This window comes from Arabidopsis thaliana, chromosome 4, assembly GCF_000001735.4.
Source record: "Arabidopsis thaliana chromosome 4, partial sequence".
Taxonomy (NCBI): domain Eukaryota; kingdom Viridiplantae; phylum Streptophyta; class Magnoliopsida; order Brassicales; family Brassicaceae; genus Arabidopsis; species Arabidopsis thaliana.
The window spans coordinates 3047228-3053301 of NC_003075.7; the positions used below are offsets into that span (position 1 = coordinate 3047228).

The 6074-nt window shown below is 40.8% G+C and overlaps 1 pseudogene across 1 annotated transcript; it reads right to left on the reverse strand.

The window, feature by feature from the left end:
- Positions 1 to 3967: 3967 nt before the first annotated feature.
- AT4G06474 lies at positions 3968 to 5547 on the reverse strand (annotated as a pseudogene; the record flags this gene model as incomplete). Its single annotated transcript has 1 exon — positions 3968 to 5547.
- Positions 5548 to 6074: the final 527 nt, after the last annotated feature.

Consider the following 6074-nt stretch of genomic DNA (forward strand, 5'->3'; position numbering starts at 1 on the left):
AACCAAGCTTCTTATTGCTTTTCCAAGCTTTGATGGTGTAGCCGAAGTCCGTATGAGTCTTTGGCTTTGTATCTTCTAACAAGGAAGCATTACTTTAGCTTTTCGGAACCGGTTGCGGTTCTAGTTTTTATACTCAATCATACACTTGACATCTAGTCATATTTGTCTCCAAAACACTAAGAAAGCTTCTTCTTGCTTCTCAAAGCTTTGATGGTGTAGCCGAACTTTGTATGAGTCTTTTGCGTTGTATCTTCTGACAAGGAGATACTACTTAGGCTTTCAAGATCCAGTTGAGATTCTAGTTCTTATACTCAACCATACACAGGACATATCGTCATATTTGACTCTGAAACACTAACCAAGCTTTTTATTGCTTCTCAAAGCTTTGATGGTGTAGCCGAAGTCCGTATGAGTCTTTGGCATTGTATCTTCTAATAAGGAACCACTAGTTTAGCTTATGGAAACCAGTTGCGGTTTTAGTTCTTATACTCAATCATACACATGACATCTAGTCATATTTGACTCTGAAATATTAACCAAGCTTCTTATTGCTTTTCGAAGCTTTGATAGTGTAGCCAAAGTCCGTGATAACTAGGTTTTTATGCCTAGTTATTTGCAGAAGTGTGGTGTGTTCAGTTCAATTCCCTTTAAACACTAACATGTCGATGCAGCTATAGGGGGTGTCAATCCAGTCCACTGTTATTGCTAGCTATCAAAATTTGTACAGAATCAACTAAGTCAAGCCAAATTATAGAAATGATTGGTTTCTAGTAACAATCCTAGGTGAGGATTCAAACAAGCAAAAATATGAACTTAAAAGCCCTACTCGATCATTGGGTCGAGTAATACCAATAGGCAACAAATTTAAGAACTAAAATGCAATCAACAGGTGACACAAATTACAGGTAAATCAAAGTGCAATCAGGGGGTGAATACATATAAATCTAAGAACAATAGAAGTCCTAAGGATGGATTCATTGATAAGAGCAACTTTAGGGTTCATGAGGTGGCTAACAGGTGAAAGGGAGATACCCTAGACGATAGATTCAGAAACCGGGTCAATCCATTCTCGTGACCGAGACCCCCGTAACTCTACAACTTCCTAATCTCAACTTTCGTTGATGAAACATAGCAAAACAGGGTTTAGAACCAATCAACCAAATTCAATAAGCAGTCTAGCCAAACTCCTTGTCTAGAGTCTACAAATCTCTGGTATTCGTAGATCCGGAATCCATTTGAACGTCTTTTGGACGCTGGATACCTATGGTCGAATGTCTACATTAGCCAGCGAAAACCGCATAGGGGCCAACGAATCCAGAAGGGATCTAACCTAATCTTAACCACCTGACTAACCTAGAGATTACCCTAATCTTATTCATCCTCAAGAACCCTAATCACTACTCAAGCAACATACTCAAGAACACAAACCCAGAAATTATTGAAATCATATCAAAATGTAGATCTAAACAAGCTAAACGACATTACTTAAAGAACCAAATGCAAAAACGAAATAGATTAAGAGTAATTAAGTTTTGAAGATTCAAGAACACAAAGAAAAACTAAGAGATAAAAGCTAGATCCTTTGGACAAATCCCAAAGTGATCTATTTATACTAAAGTATTGAAAACCCTAGATTTACTAGAAGACAAGAGACTTGAGGATGTTTGGGCGAGTGCTCGATCTTGGGGATCGAGTAAAGAGGGTGCTGCAAAGTCTGCGCCTTTGTGTCCATGCTCCGAGTGATCAATTGGTCAAGTAGTTGCTTCTTCCTCTCCTATTCTTATGCTCAAATGTCTTGTTGGGAATCAGGAGAATCAGAAGACGCTTTGAATGATCAACAAGTCTTGTAGAGTAGGTTGCCCTTGCTCGAGTAAACTGGTCGATTAGAGGATTGAGAAGGAGGGTCGAGTAAAGTCTGCTGCCTCCTCCATGGCTGCCTAGATCGAGTAAACCGGTCGAGTAGAATGCTCTTATGCTTCCCTCCTGGTTTGATAGAGTAGAGGGTCGAGTAGAATGCCTTGTAAGCTCTTTCTGCACCTGAAAACACACCAAAACATGCAATATGTATGCAAGATGATCCTAATTGCCTAAGTGTGCAAAATAAGCTAAATGTGATGCAAAATGATTTGATATAATGAGTGATCACTAAGCTAAATGATGATAAATACACACCTAAAATGAGTAAATTACAGTGTTATCAACTCCCCCAAACTTATCTCTTGCTTGCCCTCAAGCAAACAAAAAATCTTAAATTGAAGAAGAGGTTTGAAGGTGGGGATTCAAAAACCGAAGCATGCATATAGAACTGGTAAGCTAAATGTTCAGGTAGCTAATTCTAGGTTGCAAGATGATAGACCCTTACTTAAAAACTTTAGCCATACTCGTCACAATGCAACCTAACAACCTGCCTTAACCAATTCCCTTTAACATTCATTAAGCACGAACAATGGATCAAGCAATGCAATGGTTATGAACTCAATTGGTTTCAGGCTTAGGCTAAGAGACAAAAATGGTTCCTCTAATGATTGGTCGAGTAACAGGAGACACTCAGAGAAAAGATTGAGCTTTAGTAGAATGCTAAAGGTAAAATCCAATGGAAACATACAAGAATAGACTCCCATCTACCCAATGATATCGTATGATAGCTCAGAAGATGATCCCAGTCCTATAGGTGTCCTAACTCTACCCTTTTTCTCATTCTTTCTCTTTTTGGTTCAAGTTGTAAGGGGTTCTTCTTTAAAACGATTCAAGAGTCTAGCGGGTTTGGTTTTAAACTTTGACACACTTAAGGCTTTTCTTCTAATCTTAGCATATAGGGCGTTTACCCTTTTCTTTGAATTACAATGCCTAACTTCTTTGAATTCCAAACCCTTTACTACACTAACACTTTTTGTATCCCCCTTAAGAACTCTAAACTTTTACTCTCTTTTTTTTTTCTTTTTTTTTCATTCCCATTCTCTTTTCCAATCATTCCATACATCATCCCAATCCCAAATACAAGTCACCACCTAGTCCTAGCTAACTCAAAAAGCGTCGGCTAGGTCTACATGAAAGACTGGTCTTGTCGGCTCATACCTAACACGTTATACCAAGCTCAATCGAAAAAGACCTCACAATCACACACAAATGATCTTTAGCTTGAAATTAGGCTAGGCTCAAGGTATTGGAAACTGCTCTAAAAATGAGAGTCAACTACTTGGATTACCAAAGGGTGGTGAAGTGAATAAGATAATCCAAGTATGTATATGGTAGCCATGAGTTCACAAACAATGCATATACATGATAATTGCAAATTTAGTTCAGGTTCTAATAGATAGGGAATGACATCAGATAAGCGAGTTTCGAATCAAAGCAGTATAGTCAAGTTGTAAATTCAAAGCAGGGAGCGGTCTTACTTCAGAGAACCAATCGGTTATGCAAAAGAAAACTAACAACCTCGGCATTGAACTTACTTCATTGAATCAAAACATACTTAACGGTTTGAAATCATCATTATCCCCTATGCAAATTAGCAATCCTAAATGCAAACACTCTGTATACAATCCTAAAATGAAACTTAAATTACACAGTCCCTTGTGTAATAAAAATCGGAGAAAGAATTCAAGACCAAAACACAAAACACACATAGAAAAATAAAAATGCTATGGTATGTACAATGGTGGTGGTGGTGTTACCTCAGCGGTCAGGTGAAGTAGATGAAAACTTAATCGTCCATACTCTATAGAATATAAGAAGGGGCAGATGTTGACGCGGGAGGATTTTGCTCGTTCTGTCTGGTCGAGTAGTTGGTCGAGCGTGTAGAACCTCGTCTCTGCCTACTCCTTGGCTCTCTCAACTCGGAGATCACTTCCCGAGGCTCGAGTGATGAAGCTCGGGGTTGATCAATCCTTTCAGCCCTCCTTTCAGCCCTCCTTGTGGAACCGCTTCTTCTTACTTCGGGGGTGGGAGACGGTGGCCTTGGCTTGCTCTAGAAGTCTTTGATTTGACTAGCCATACTCTTTAGTGATTTCTTCATTGTTCTCATCTTCTTCTTGAAACCCTTCATCGTTTTGCTGTGAAGGTTCCCAAGCTCTTCAAGCACACGGAGCTTCTTGTAAACTTCAGTTATCTCATCTCCTCCTTGATCAGCATCTGCTTCATAATGAGCTTGCTTGAATTCTTTGGTCTCTTGCTCCGGTTGTTCGCTAAGTTGCTCGAACTCGACTTGCTGCTCATAGTCAGCTTGAGTATAATATTCTTGTTGCTCATAGTCAGCTTGAGTATACTCTTGTTCATCTTCTCTAGCTCCTTCGATGTCGATGTTCAGGGAAGAGGGAGATGGCATGAAGTTGATGTTGTGCCTTGTCTTCAATGAAGTCCGGTTCTCGCAAGGTAGAGGTAACAAAGAAGGTCCAAGCTTTGGATGGTTGAACTTGAAGATATAATGATCCGCCGGAGTCTTCTTTTCAAGAAAATCCTTCCCCTTGAGATAGTTGAGGTCGATGAACTTGGGGAACACGTCAGGGGTTCCAAATTGTATCCTTGAAGCTCCTAAGATTGGTGTTAAGAGACCACCAACACAAAGACTTCCGCAAATCCCCGAGAGATGGATGGTTGCAACATACTCTCTATAGCTCAGTAGGTGGTCCAAAAGAACGACAGTCAACGAAGTGTCTACTCTATCACCCGCCATCTTCCTCCCATCCTCGGTCTCTCTCAGAATGAAGACCAAAGCTTGAGCAATCATGAATAGCTCTCCTTCATAAACGAATCTGGTAGTCTTCTTTGGGAAAAGGGTAATGGCGATACATTGGTGGAGGTATCTAATCACGAGACTTCGAATTGAAGAACTCTTGCTCTTGGCGGGCGAGTAGGGCTTTGGACCGGCAATTGTTGTCCAAAGAGATTTTATCTCATCTTGGTCATAGTCTTGGCGGATTCTTTCTCCACTTGGAAACCCAAAAATGGTATCAAGGTGGCTAATATCAAGCTCGACACCCCCAACCTTGAAATTTATGTAACCAAGCCCTCCTCTTTCTTCTTTCTCCGAATCATCAACACAAAAGTGAACCTTGAGGGTTGAAAGGAGTTGGCAGCTCTCCTCTTTAAATCCTCCACATTGGCAGCTCATGAACGTTGCAAGATTGGCCAATTCCATGAAGTATTCCACATCACCACAAATACCAAGCTCAAACTTTAACTCCTTCAAGTATTGATAGTACTCACTTGGGGTTGGCTCTCTCTTCCTCCTTGGTCGGTTTCTTTTGCCAACCGGGGCTAGTGTATCATCCCCGATGATCTCAACCTCTTCCTCATGACCGCTTCTTCGAAGACTGCCTCTTCACGGTGTACTTCCTCAACCTCAACAACCCTCTTTCCCCGAGCTACTTCTTCTCTTAACATGGCTGAGCGGCTTGAGCTTCCACCTAGAATCAAGCTTGATCTTTGAGCACAACGATCTTGGCAAATTTGGCGTTCAGTCATGCCACTCATGTCAAACGCCTCAACTTCTTCGTTATCAACGGAGGATCTTCTACCCCGAGATGAACTCTTTCTCCTTGAATCCATGGAGATTGGTGGTGAGCTTCAACAGGGCAAACAAGAACAACTCTCCAAGGGGTATCAAAGTGGAATGGATTCGGTTTCTTTGGTGATGAAATTTTGTGCTTAAAACCGATTAAATGTGTGAGGATAGACTTGGGAGTGATCGAGTAACTTTGGTGAAGTATTGGTGAAGGTGAGAACGAATTCTTGAAGAGTGATAGGGAGAGTTTGGGATGAAACTTTTGAAGCTTTGTGAGAGATAGAGAATTGCAAAAATGAGATGATGAAAGAGAGAGTTTCAAAAGGGTTTGGCGAATTCAATTCAATGGGTGGAGGAGAATGGTCTTTGGTTTGTTTTTGGAAGAGATAGAAACGTTGATTGGAAATGGTGAGGAGCATGGGTAATTTCTTTGTCCATCGAGTAAAGGAGTGTTGGGGGAATAAGTGGGGTCACACAACTTCACTCCTTGGTCTCCAAATAATTCAAGCTCGAGTAAAGGATCAAGCATCTTCTAGAATTACGCATTACTCGATCGAACGGTGGAGAATTC